Source organism: Mustelus asterias, unplaced genomic scaffold, assembly GCF_964213995.1.
Source record: "Mustelus asterias unplaced genomic scaffold, sMusAst1.hap1.1 HAP1_SCAFFOLD_1457, whole genome shotgun sequence".
Lineage (NCBI taxonomy): Eukaryota > Metazoa > Chordata > Chondrichthyes > Carcharhiniformes > Triakidae > Mustelus > Mustelus asterias.
In genome coordinates this window covers 20,403-34,438 of record NW_027591402.1, presented here as the reverse complement: position 1 = coordinate 34,438, position 14,036 = coordinate 20,403, and positions in this window count along the sequence as shown.

Sequence of the window (14,036 nt, the reverse complement as noted above, 5' to 3'; positions counted from 1 at the left end):
GTATTGGGATACAGTGTTTCTTGTGAGCTATACAGATAAAACATAGAGAAGGAAAGGAGAGAGTACAGAATGTAGTGTTACAGTCATAGCTAGGGTGTAGAGAAAGATCAACTTAATGCGAGGTAGGTCCATTCAAAAGTCTGACAGCAGCAGGGAAGAAGCTGTTCTTGAGTCGGTTGGTACGTGATTTCAGACTTTTGTATCTTTTTCCCGATGGAAGAAGGTGGAAGAGGGAATGTCCGGGGTGCGTGGGGTCCCTAATTATGCTGGCTGCTTTTCCCGAGGCAGCAGGAAGTGTAGACAGAGTCAATGGATGGGAGGCTGGTTTGCGTGATGGATTGGGCTACATTCACAACCCTTTGTAGTTTCTTGTGGTCTTGGGCAGAGCAGGAGCCACGCCAAGCTGTGATACAACCAGAAAGAATGGTGCATCTGTAAAAGTTGATAAGAGTCGCAGCGAACATGCTAAATTTCCTTAGTCTTCTGAGAAAGTAGAGGCGTTGGTGGGGCTTTTTTAACTACAGCGTTGGCATTGGGGGTTGGTAATGGGTTAGTAATGGACAAATGAGAAACCATTATGCTTGAAAGTACTAGATGGTTGGCTGAGGTATCTGGCAAAGATTTGTATTGGTGTACGGACATTAAAGGCCGAAGGGCCTGTTCTGCGCTGTAATGTTCTATGTTCTATGTTCTATGTTCTAATGTAAGGCGGAGAATTAGGTTAAGAAAATGTATAACTGTCTTGTTTTTTACTGATCACATGAGAACTTATTCAATTGGTCTGGGTATTTTGCATCAATATAATATCTCTGGTTTTTAACACAGTTTTATCTTTATATTGTGACATTGGATTCCTGAATCTAATTGACACCTCGTCGGAAAACCCCGTTAACAGGCAAACAAACATTCACTGCGGTCTAACAGGCAGGGCTTATCATGATAGGGCCAGGGTTAGTGCCAAGGCTAGAAGTACAGTTAGGGTTAGGACTCGACCATGGCAGCACAGTGGGGTAGAAGGTATTCTGATACCTAATCAAAGGAAGAGTGATCATGAGGGCTGATGACAAGTTTAGAAAAATTTAGTTAGTAAAATAAAGGCGGCTCAATGGTCAGCACTGCTGCCTCACAACACCAGGGACCCGGGTTCAATTCCGGCCTTGGGTGACTGTGTGGGGTTTGCACATTCTCCCCATGTCTGCGTGGGTTTCCTCCGAATGCTCCGGTTTCTTCCCACACTCCAAAGATGTGCAGGTGAGGTGGATTGGCCATGCTAAATTGCCCCTTAGTGTCCAAAGATGTGCAGGTTAGGGGGATTGGCCATGCTATATTGCCCCCTAGTGTTCAAAAGATGTATGGGTTCGATGGATTTCATGATGTGGAGATGCCGGCGTTGGACTGGGGTAAACACAGTAAGAAGTCTCACAACACCAGGTTAAAGTCCAACAGGTTTATTTAATCTGGTGTTGTTAGGCTTCTTACTTCGATGGATTTGCCTTGGTAAATTACCCCTTGGTGCCCAAAAAGTGTGCAGGTGGATTGGCCATGCTAAATTGCCCCTTAGTGTCCAAAGATGTGTGGGTTAGGTGGATTGGCCATGCTAAATTGCCCCTTAGTGTCCAAAGATATGCAGGTTAGGTGGATTGGCCATGCTAAATTGCCCCTTAGTGTCCAAAGATGTGCAGGTTAGGTGGATTGGCCATGCTAAATTGCCCCTTAGTGTCCAAAGATGTGCAGGTTAGGTGGATTGGCCATGTTAAATGTGTGAGGTTACAGGGATAAGCCGGCGGACAGGGCCTGTGTGGGACATTCTGTCAGAGAGTCGGTGCAGACTCGATGGGCCGAATGGCCTCCTTCTGCACCGTGGGAATTCTATGAGATGAAAAGTGGGTTCGACGGAAGACAGGAAAGAGAATCGGAGAGATGGAGCTTGCCGGGAAGGGAATTTCTCACCCTGCAACCTCCAATGGCCGGAGCTGTTTGTAGCTGCTCCCTGCAGGAGATCCGCTCTGAGGGGATGTCACCCTCGCCTGTCTCACATCCTCCTTACACATCCCGCAGCCACTCTGACACCCAACGTCCAACTGTACCAACCTCTCTTTCAGCCTCCCTCCAGTTCACCATCCGGGAAAGATCTCAGCTCCAATCAAAGGGCCTCCTTGGTTAAAAAACATTCTCCTCACAGGGATGTGCAGAGGAAGCAGTTGAGGCCAAAACATTGGCATGTTTTCAAGAAAGAGTTAGGCACAGTTCCTGGGGATCAAAGGTGGGAAGGCGGGATTAGGCCACTGAGGTTGGACGATCAGCCATGATCATAAGGAATGGCGGAGCAGACTCGATGGGCCAAATGGCCTCCTCCTGCTCCTGTTTTCTACATCGCTGGCAGGGCCAGCATTTATTACCCATCCCTAATTGCCCCTTGAGAAGGCGGTGGGTGAGCCGCCATCTTGAACCCGCTGCAGTCCCGGTGGTGTAGGTACACCCACAGTGCTGTTAGGGAGGGAGTTCCAGGATTGTTATTGGACATCAGTCAGTCCGTGTGGTGTAGGTACACCCACATTGCTGTTAGGGAGAGTGTTCCTGGATTGTTATTGGACATCAGTCAGGCCATGTGGTGTAGGTACACCCACAGTGCTGTTAGGGTGGGAGTTCCAGGATTGTTATTGGACACCAGTCAGTCCGTGTGGTGTAGGTACACCCACAGTGCTGTTAGGGTGGGAGTTCCAGGATTGTTATTGGACACCAGTCAGTCCGTGTGGTGTAGGTACACCCACATTGCTGTTAGGGAGGGAGTTCCAGGATTGTTATTGGACATCAGTCAGTCCATGTGGTGTAGGTACACCCACAGTGCTGTTAGGGAGGGAGTTCCAGGATTGTTATTGGACATCAGTCAGTCCATGTGGTGTAGGTACGCCCACAGTGCTGTTAGGGAGGGAATTCCAGGATTTTGACCCAGCGACAGCGAAGGAACGGCCGATATATTTCCAAGTCAGGATGGTGAGTGGCTCGGAGGGGAACTTGCAGGTGGTGGTGTTCCCCATGTGTCTGCTGCCCTTGTCCTTCTAGATGGTAGAGGTGGTGGGTTTGGAAGGTGCTGTCTAAGGATGAGTTGCTGCAGTGCATCTTGTAGATGGTCCACACTGCTGCTACTGAGCGTCGGTGGTGGAGGGAGTGAGTGTTTGTGGATGTTTTGATTTGATTTATTATTGTCACATGTACTGGGATACAGTGAAAAGTATTGTTTGATTTATTATTGTCACATGTATTGGGATACAGTGAAAAGTATTGTTTGATTTATTATTGTCACATGTACTGGGATACAGAGAAAAGTATTGTTTGATTTATTATTGTCACATGTATTGGGATACAATGAAAAGTATTGTTTGTTGCGTGCTATACAGACAAAGCATACAGTTCATAAAGAAGGAAAGGAGAGGGTGCAGAATGTAGTGTTACAGTCATAGCTAGGGTGTAGAGAAAGATCAACTTAATGCGAGGTAGGTCCATTCAAAAGTCTGACAGCAGCAGGGAAGAAGCTGTTCTTGTGTCGGTTGGTACGTGACCTCAGACATTTGTATCTTTTTCCCGACGGAAGAAGGTGGAAGAATGTCCGTGGTGCGTGGGGTTCTTGATTATGTTGGCTGCTTTTCCAAGACAGCGGCAAGTGTAGACAGAGTCAATGGATGGGAGACTGGTTTGCATGATGGACTGGGCTACATTCACTACCCTTCGTAGTTTCTTGAGGTCTTGGGCAGAGCAGGAGCCAGACCAAGCTGTGATACATCCAGGAAGAATGCTTTCTGTGGTGCATCTGTAAAAGTTGGTGAGAGTCATAGTGGGCATGTCGAATTTCCTTTGTCTTCTGAGAAAGAAGGTTGGTGGACTGTCTTGACTATAGCGTCGGTGTGGGGGTTAGTAATGGGTTAGTAATGGACAAATGAGAAACCATTATGCTGGAAAGTACTAGATGGTTGGCTGAAGCAGCTGGCAAAGATTTGTATTGGTGTGCGGACATTAAATGAAATTACTTTCAAATGAATGTAAGGTGGAGAATTACATTAAGAAAATGTATAACTTTCTTGCTTTTTACTGGTAACATGAGAACTTATTGGGATGGTCTGGGTATTCTGTATCTGAGACCATCGATATAATATCTCCCATTGGTCTTTTTAAAATTTAGTTAGTAGTCGCAAGTAAGGTTTACATTATCACTGCAATGAAGTTACTTTGAAAGGAGACGGTACAGAATGTATGGTTACACTTATAGCTAGGGTGGAGAGAAAGGGCAACTTAATACACGGTAGGTCCATTCAGAAGGTTGACGGCAGCAGGGGAGAAACTCTTCTTGAATCGGTTGGTACCTGACCTCAGATCTTTGTATCTTTTTCCCGACGGAAGAAGGTGGAAGAGAGAATGTCCGGGGTGTGTGGGGTCATTGATTATGCTGGCTGCTTTTCCCGAGGCAGTGGGAAGTGTAGACAGAGTCAATGGGTGAATGTTTGTGGATGGGGTGCCAATCAAGCGGGGCTGCTTTGTCCTGGATGGTGTCGAGCTTCTTGAGTGTTGTTGGAGCCGCACCCATCCAGGCAAGTGGAGAGTATTCCATCACACTCCTGACTCGTGCCTTGTGGAATTAGTTTCAGTAAAGTGGTTTGCCAGTGCTTTTGGTAGTCTGGCTCTCCAGGAGTGGCACGGTGGCACAGTGGTTAGCTGCCTCGCAGCGACAGGCAGCCAGGTTCGATTCCCAGCTCAGGTTACTGTCTGTGTGGAGTCTGCACATTCTCCCCGTGTCTGCGTGGGTTCCCTCCGGGTGCTTCCCACTGTCCGAAAGAGGTACAGGTGAAGTGCATTGGCCATGCTAAATTGCCTCTCAGTGTCCCAATATTTGCAGGTAAGGTGGATTGGCCATGGTAAATTGGCCCTTAGTGTCGGGGATTAGCCGGGTAAATATATTGGGTTATGGGGATAGGGGCTTGGGTGGGATTGTGGTCGGTGCAGATTCAATGGGCCGATTGGCCTCTTTTTGCACTGTAGGGATTCTATGAAACTCTCCCAGTCTTACCTCCTGCCCCGGGGAAGCATTTACAGGCTGATCATTGAACTGTTTAACCAAGTTGCGAACATGGCTACCGAGTGGGATTTGAACCCAGAATTTCCGGCCTAGAGGTGGGGACACTGTCACTGCGCCACGAGACCGAGATGCAGGATTAAAGCAGATAAATTCATCCAAGTCATTTTTTTGGATTCTCTCCCAACTCCTCAATTGAACATCAGAAGTAAACAGTCTGACTTTCCATTTGTCAAACACAACTTGTTTTTAATACTTTAGAGAAAGGGTATGCAGTGAACTTAACCCCCGTGGACCAATTCTCAGCCATCCCCCAGCGACCTTGTCGGAACGCATCAGATTTGAAGGAGACAGTTGAATCCAAAGGTTGGCGATTAAACAGAAACAAAACAGCTTTTCAATCCAGCGCAACGGAGGTAACCTGTTTCGGTTGGAGACATGCAGAGACAATACAGTTTTAAAGTTTATTTATTCGTGTCACAAGCAGGCTTACATTAACACTGCAATGAGGTTACTGCGAAAATCCCCCAGTCGCCACATTCCGGTGCCTGTTCGGGTACACTGAGGGAGAATCTAGCATGGCCAATGCACCTAACCTGCACATCTTTGGACACTAAGGAGAAATTCAGCATGGCCAATCCACCCAACCTGCACATCTTTGGACACTAAGGGGCAATTTAGCATGGCCAATCCACCCAACCTGCACATCTTTGGACACTAAGGGGCAATTTAGCATGGCCAATCCACCCAACCTGCACATCTTTGGACACTAAGGGGCAATTTAGCATGGCCAATCCACCCAACCTGCACATCTTTGGACACTAAGGGACAACTTAGAATGACCAGTCAACCTAACCTACACATCTTTGGACTGTGGGTGGAAGCTCTAATAAATAAACTTTGAACTTTCCATGTCAGCCATTAAGCACCTATCTATGCGTGGTTAGCACTGCTGCCTCACAACGCCAGGGTCCCGGGTTCAATTCCCGGCTTGGGTCACTGTCTGTGTGGAGTCTGCATGTTCTCCCCGTGTCTGCGTGGGTTTCCTCGGGGTGCTCTAGTTTCCTCCGGGTGCTCCGGTTTCCTCCAAAGATGTGCAGGTTAGGTGGATTGGCAATGCTAAATTGCCCCTTAATGTCCAAAGATGTGCAGGTTAGGTTGATTGACTATGCTAAATTGCCTCTTAGTATCGGGGGACGAGCAGGGTGCGTGGGGTTATGGGGATAGTGCCTGGGTGGGATTGTTGTCGGTGCAGACTCAATGGGCCAAAGGGCCTTCTTCTGCACTGTAGTCATTCTATGATTCTTGCTCTTAATTCTTACAATCTTATTCCATCTTTTCAAGACTCCAGTGAGTCTTCAAAGATGGAAGAAGCACTGCATCTCGTTGGGGCAGTAAGAGTTTTAACAACACCAGGTTAAAGTCCAACAGGTTTATTTGGTAGCAAATGCCATTAGCTTTCGGAGCGCTGCTCCTTCGTCAGATGGAGTGGTCTGACGAAGGAGCAGCGCTCCGAAAGCTAATGGCATTTGCTACCAAATAAACCTGTTGGACTTTAACCTGGTGTTGTTAAAACTCTTACTGTGTTTACCCCAGTCCAACGCCGGCATCTCCACATCATGACTGCCGTCTAGTTGGGACAACCAGTGAAGCAGGGTTGTGAGGAAGGATGGAAGAGTGAAAGGTTCGACGGGGAGGGAGAGAGAGGAGGCAAGACAAGGTTATCTGAGTACAGTACGGCACAGCACAAAGACGGGGCAGAGGGCATTAGGAAAGAGCTGCGGGCAAACGGTTGTGAAGACTACTTGGGCAGCTAGTGGAGAGTCAGGAACTGGGCAAAGGAAAGCAGCAATAGAAGAGGGCTGGGCAGCGAGGAGTGGCCGGGGGGAGGGGTATCATCTGTCAGAGACACCAGACGTAGAACACAAGGCAGATGTATAGCAGCAGCCTGGCATTGCTCCAGCAAATTCTGGTGGCCACACTACCAGAAGGATGTGAAGGCTTTGGAGGGAGAACAGAAAAGGTTTACCAGGTTGTTGCCTGGTATGGAGGGTATTAGCTATGAGGATTGAATAAACTGGGATTGTTCTCCCTGGAAAGACGGAGGCTGAGGGAGCGACCTGATAGAAGTTTATAAAATTATGAGGGGTATGGATAGGGTGAACAGTTGGAAGCTTTTTGCCAGGGCAGAGATGACAATTACAAGGGGGCACAAGTTCAGGATAAGGGGGGAAGGGTTCAGTGGAGATGTGCGGGGGAAGTTTTTTTACACAGAGGGTGGTGGGGGCCTGGAATGCACTGCCAAGTGAGGTGGTTGAGGCAGATGCGTTAGTGACATTTGAGCTTTGACAAAGGGTCGTCCGGACTCGAAACGTCAGCTCTTTTCTCTCCTTACAGATGCTGCCAGACCCGCTGAGATTTTCCAGCGTTTTTTCTTTATGGTTTCAGATTCTGCAGTAATTTGCTTTTATCCGGCAACTTTTAAGACTTGTCTGGATAGACACATGGGCGGCACGGTAGCACAGTGGGTTAGCACTGCTGCTTCACAGCTCCAGGGACCAGGGTTCGATTCCCGGCTCGGGTCACTGTCTGTGCGGAGTTTGCACATTCTCCTCGTGTCTGCGCGGGTTTCCTCCGGGTTCTCCGGTTTCCTCCCACATTCCAAAGATGTGCGGGTTAGGTTGATTGGCCGTGATTAAATTGCCCCTTAGTGTCCTGAGATGCGTAGGTTAGAGGGATTAGTGGGTAAAATATGTAGGGATTTGTACCAGCTGGACTTGCGGATAGCAAAGAGCATTGTCGGGCAATACAGCAGGATATAGATAGGCTGGAAAATTGGGCGGAGAGGTGGCAGATGGAGTTTAATCCGGATAAATGCGAAGTGATGCATTTTGGAAGAAATAATGTAGGGAGGAGTTATACAATAAATGGCAGAGTCATCAGGAGTATAGAAACACAGAGGGACCTAGGTGTGCAAGTCCACAAATCCTTGAAGGTGGCAACACAGGTGGAGAAGGTGGTGAAGAAGGCATATAGGACGCTTGCCTTTATAGGACGGGGTATAGAGTATAAAAGCTGGAGTCTGATGATGCAGCTGTATAGAATGCTGGTTAGGCCACATTTGGAGTACTGCGTCCAGTTCTGGTCGCCGCACTACCAGGACGTGGAGGCGTTAGAGAGAGTGCAGAGAAGGTTTACCAGGATGTTGCCTGGTATGGAGGGTCATAGCTATGAGGAGAGATTGGGTAAACTGGGGTTGTTCTCCCTGGAAAGACGGAGAATGAGGGGAGATCTAACAGAGGTGTACAAGATTATGAAGGGGATAGATAGGGTGAACGGTGGGGAGCTTTTTCCCAGATCAGAAGTGACGTTCACGAGGGGTCACGGGCTCAAGGTGAGAGGGGCGAAGTATAACTCAGATATTAGAGGGATGTTTTTTGCACAGAGGGTGGTGGGGGCCTGGAATGCGCTGCCAAGTAGGGTGGCGGAGGCAGGCACGCTGACATCTTTTAAGACTTACCTGGATAGTCACATGAGCAGCCTGGGAATGGAGGGATACAAATGATTGGTCTAGTTGGACCAAGGAGCGGCACAGGCTTGGAGGGCCGAAGGGCCTGTTTCCTGTGCTGTACTGTTCTTTGTTCTTTGATATGGAGGTAGGGCCTGGGTGGGATTGTGGTCGGTGCTGACTCGATGGGCCGAATGGCCTCTTTCTGTACTGTAGAGTTTCTATGATTTCTATGAACAGGCGGGGAATAGAGGGACACAGGGGGTTGGTCTGGATAGGACAACGTGATCGACGCAGGCTTGGAGGGCCAAAGGGCCCGTTCCTGTGCTGTACTGCTCTTTTGCTCTAAACCGCCACTGCATCACCGATGTTCCTTTTAAAAAAGAGCGTTGTGCCACAAGAGGATGCGTAAATGAGTTGCAAACCAGTAGGGAGCCCAATCGAGCGGCAGAAGCAAAGATCCGATGGTGCTAAGCGGGGAGACGCAAAGGATGGTCCGACACGCAGAGCTGAGAAAAAAGTATTTTATTCAAATGGTTTAACAATTGGAAATACGGGTTAAAGCAAACAAGTTGCTGTCTGCGGTGATCTGGTACAAAAAGATGGAACATTGTTCTTTTTTGTTTACACACACGTTACATCTTCAGAAAAGTATTCCTGCTACATACGCCTTTTCGTGCTTACACGTCACCCAGGGTTTTCACAGCTTAGAACAAATCAGGTGAAGAACGTACAACTCACGGGTGGGATTCAAAACGGACAAGGAAGTGAGCTGGGAGCAAAGGGTCACCTTTAATCCAGGGCTTAGTTTCAGCGACGCCCGTTATTATCCCGTCACTCACTGAACCCTGACCCAGGGTGACGATCGTGGGCAGCCCTGGGTCGGTGGTACACAAGCCTCTGCTTTCGGAAGGCGGCTTCACAAAAGGAGGACTGCGCCCACCGCTCATAACCTAAGCCTGCACGCCCGCTGCCCACAGCGAGGTCCCGGATAAAGGCGGCTTGCAACCGGAACCGCCGGCCACCCCGACGAGACACGCGGGCCACTGACTGACTGACGCCAAGGGCCCACGGCTTAAATCAGCCTCGGGCTGATCTGTCGAGAACGCCTGCACCGTCCGCAGCGCGGACACGTGAGCAGGGTCGCCAGGGAGCACTCGGTTTTTGGGTGAGAGCGCGGTCGGGGGGGGGGGGGGGGGGGAGGGGAGGGTTGAGTGTTGGTCGGCAGTCAAACAAAAGCAGCGATGCCGCGGGGCAAGCAGGCACATGCCTGTGGCTGAAGCCGGGGAACTGATGTGGAAGCCCTTGGGCATGACACGTGCGCGCACACACATGGCATGCGTACACACGTATGTTAAACCCGATCAGCTGGTGTCCGTGAACCCCCTCCCACACAAGTCAGGAAGCATGGGCGGGACTTGGGAGGGGTAAAATCAAAAGGTAGCTTTGGCAGTTTGAGTGATTCCCACAAGGGATATGGGCCAAAGGCAGGCAATTGGGACTAGCTTAGTGGTTAAACACTGGGCGGCACGGATACGTTAGGCCGAAGGGCCTGTTTCTATGAACCTCTGTGACTCTAACCCCTCACATCACCTCGTCCATTCTCCAGACAGAAATGTGGGTGCTAGCGCACTCCCTGACTCTGTCACCAGTGCAACAAGGGATAAATTTCCGACGGTAAGACACTAAAAGCAGACACCAACTACACACACAGCAATGTGCTAATGGGTACCTTCCAACACTTAAAAGCTGAACATCTCAACTGCCTTCGAGGGGGGAGAAACTCGGGACAGTAATTCCTCAGACTCAACATGACGCTAAGATGCCTTTCCCGGGGCAGGGAGCCTGACCAGACACATCAGGACCAACAGACGGTGGGATAAAAGTTACTAACTTGATGGAGGGAGTTGGTCTGAGCAGGCAGAGGGTGCCACTGCCCACCGTGGTCCCTAGGGATGCCAGGATCCATCCGCCCGCTGCAGAGCACTGGGCAGATCTGGGCAAACGTCCAAGCGGTACAGTGGCACGAGGGCTCGCACAATCATAACGAGGTGACAGGCAAGGGTGTAACCCCTCCCCACCCCGAGACACCGCACCAGGGACAGGAGCGCACATCAAGACATTCGCCATTCAACCAGACACAAGGGACTGGGCGGCAATTTCATTGCTGCTGCCTCTACACATCACAGACTTCCTCCCGTCTCCTGGGCAGATAGAAGCTCTGGTGGCGACACAACTCAGGGGCGGGGCGGGTAGAGGGTGGCATGTGCAGGAGGTTTGCAAGTGGCACTGGCCCACACCTCGGCGCTGTCACTCTTCGAGTGTCCCGGTGGCAGGAGCCTTCTGCACAGCCCCACAGACACGACGAGCGGACAGTCAGCAGGGTGGGCCAAACCCAACGCGGTCTCCATCCCTTCAGGTACATGCTTCAGTTAAGTTGACACATTCGCAGCGACCGGCCAGACACTCCCTCCCGTGGTTCACCCACCGAGTTCAAGGGCACCACCTCGCTTTCTCTCTCCGGGCCAGTCCCGGCACCAACCGCGCTTGGAAACGGTCTAAATAAAAACGTGTTAAATCTTTTGTCCGCGCGCGCCGGCCTGTGCGTGCGTCTCCCGTTGCGTGACGGGAGACAGGGCGGCGATCGTTGAGGCTGTGGAGTGGGCTGGCTCCCTCCCAGACAGCCGGGTTTTGGGGGGGGGCGCCGCCACGGGGGGGAGGAGGGACACAGTTCAGCGTCCGCAAACCTCCAGGGCGCGTGCCAGTCTCCGGATTTCAAAGCCTTGCCGGGGGGAGAGGGGGGGAGCAGGGGAGAGGGAAGGGGATGTCAGGGAGGGTGAGGGAGGGGTTGGGCGGTGGTGGGAATGGGGGGGGGGGGGAGGGGAAACCGAGCGGCAGATTAAACCCTGGACCGTCCTGCGGGGCGCACACCTCTGAGCTGCTGGTCACAACCGCATCATTGACGGAGGCCATGGGGGGTGTCGGGGGTTCTGTTCTTTCGGCTTAAGAATGGTACATGGTGTGCAGGATCTAAACAGAATGGGAAAAGAAATAAAATAAAAATTATCAAATAAAAAGGAGAAAGGAAAAATAAAAGTACTTTCCGATGCATATCTCTCTCTCAGCCTTTCTGGAGTGTCTGAAATATCCCATTGAGACGTCCCACAGTTACCCAGGTGGTGGACCAAAGAGGCACAGGTCCCACTGGAAGGCCGGGTGGGGAGAGTGAGAGTTCTGCTGTGGCAAATTTATAGCCTGGGTTTTTTTCTGGAAATGTCTGCTCCACACGTCCCCCACCCTCTCCAGCCGGTGGAAGAACCTAGCAGGCGAAATAAAAACCCAATTCTGCGTCACTGGTTCTGACAGCGGGGTGGCGGGGGAAATGAGATAACTTGACTCCGGAGAACTGCACAACCCGCAGACGCCAACCCGTGCCCAGGCCATCAAGGCCAACGCGTCGTCAACTCCACGTCCATGGTGTCGCATGAGGCACGCCGCGCACAGCGGCCCGCACAAAACAGAAAGATCGGTTGATGGCAGGGCAAAAAAGGTAAGTGCATTAATTCAGGGCTGAAGCTGAGCCCCACTCGCTCCAATCGTGAGAAAACAGGAGGCTTGGCTCGGGCCTGCCTGGAAGCTCCAGCGCACACAACACATACGGGGAGCTTTCCCCAATCTCAGAACTATGTGACGGGGCTCAAATGGGATTGGGGTGGCAAGTGTATTGAGATGGGTAGAAAACTGGTTGGCAGAGAGGAAACGAAGAGTAGGAATTAATGGGTGCTTTTCAAGTTGGCAGGCAGTAACTAGTGGGGTGTCACAGGGATCGGTGCTGGGATCCCCCAGCTATTCACAATATATATTAATGATTTGGATGAGGGAACGAAATGTAACATCTCAAAAGTTTGCAGATGATACCAGGTTGGGTGGGAGGGTGAACTGTGACGAGGATGCAGAGATCCTTCAGCACGATCTGGACAGGTTGGGTGAGTGGACAAATCAATGGCAGATGCAGTATAATTTGGATAAATGTGAGGTTATTCACTTTGGAAGCAAAAACAAGAAGGCAGATTATTACCTGAATGGCTGTAAAGTGGGAGAGGGGAGTGTGCAGTGGGACCTGGGTGTCCTTGTGCACCAGTCGCTGAAGGTAAGCATGCAGGTGCAGCAGGCGGTAAAGAAGGCAAATGGTATGTTGGCCTTCATTGCGAGAGGTTTCGAGTACAGGAGCAGGGATGTGTTGTAATTATACAGGACCTTGGTGAGGCCACACCTCGAGTATTGTGTGCAGTTTTGGTCTCCTTTTTTGAGGAAGGATGTTCTTGCTCTCGAGGGAGTGCAGCGAAGGTTTACCAGGCTGATTCCGGGGATGGCGGGACTGATGTGTGAGGAGAGATTGACTAGGCTAGGATTGTTTTGACTGGAGTTCAGACGAATGAGGAAGGATCTTATAGAGACTTATAAAATTCTAACAGGACTAGACAGGGTAGATGCAGGGAGGATGTTCCCGATGGTGGGGGGAGTCCAGAACCAGGGGTCACAGTCTGAGGATTCGGGGTAGACCATTTAGGACGGAGATGAGGAGACATTTCTTCACCCAGAGAGTGGTGAGTCTGTGGAATTCATTACCACAGGAAGTAGTTGATGCCAAAACATTGAATGTATTCAAGAGGCGGCTGGATATAGCACTTGGGGCGAACGGGATCAAAGGTTATGGGGAGAAAGCAGGATTAGGCTATTGAGTTGGACGATCAGCCATGATGGTGATGAATGGTAGAGCAGGCTCGAAGGGCCGAATGGCCTCCTCCTGCTCCTATCTTCTATGTAAAGCAGGAAGCAAATCGCAGGCAGCTCCTGTTAAACACTGGGTTCCCTGGGAGGGAAAGGTGTTGGCCATGAGGGAAAGATAAGACTGTCAGAGTCGTATTGGCTAGTCCTGGTGATGACGCTTTTAGAAAATAGAAGCAGCAGTAGGCCATTCGGCCCTTCGAGCCGGTGCTATGCACAAAGCGCATTGTCAGCTCGTCCAACGCGGTAGGGGGCGGGGGCATGTAAGCTTGGCACGGGAGACATTTTCATTCCATATTTAAGATCGCCTGTTTCAATTATCATCCATTGAAGCCGGCAAGTTTTACACGCACACAACTATTAACTCGGGCAGGTTTTGGGGTTGTTATTTGGCGGGGGGGGGGGGGGGGGAGAGGGTGTGGCGAATGTACATTCAGTGCCCTGTCTGAAGGAAGGATTGATCAATCTATTCAGTCTCCACTTGCCACCGTGCTAGCCCCTTTACGACAGAGAGAGCTCAGGGTGAAGCTGTCAGAGAAAGGGCTACAATCTGAAGGCTACTTGACCTGGTCAACGTCAGAGCGAAGGGGTTGCCCATTTTCCCCTTCCAACCTTTCCCCCGCCTTTTGCCCACTCTGGCAGAGAAGGTCAGGTGCCGTGGGACCACGGCAAAGG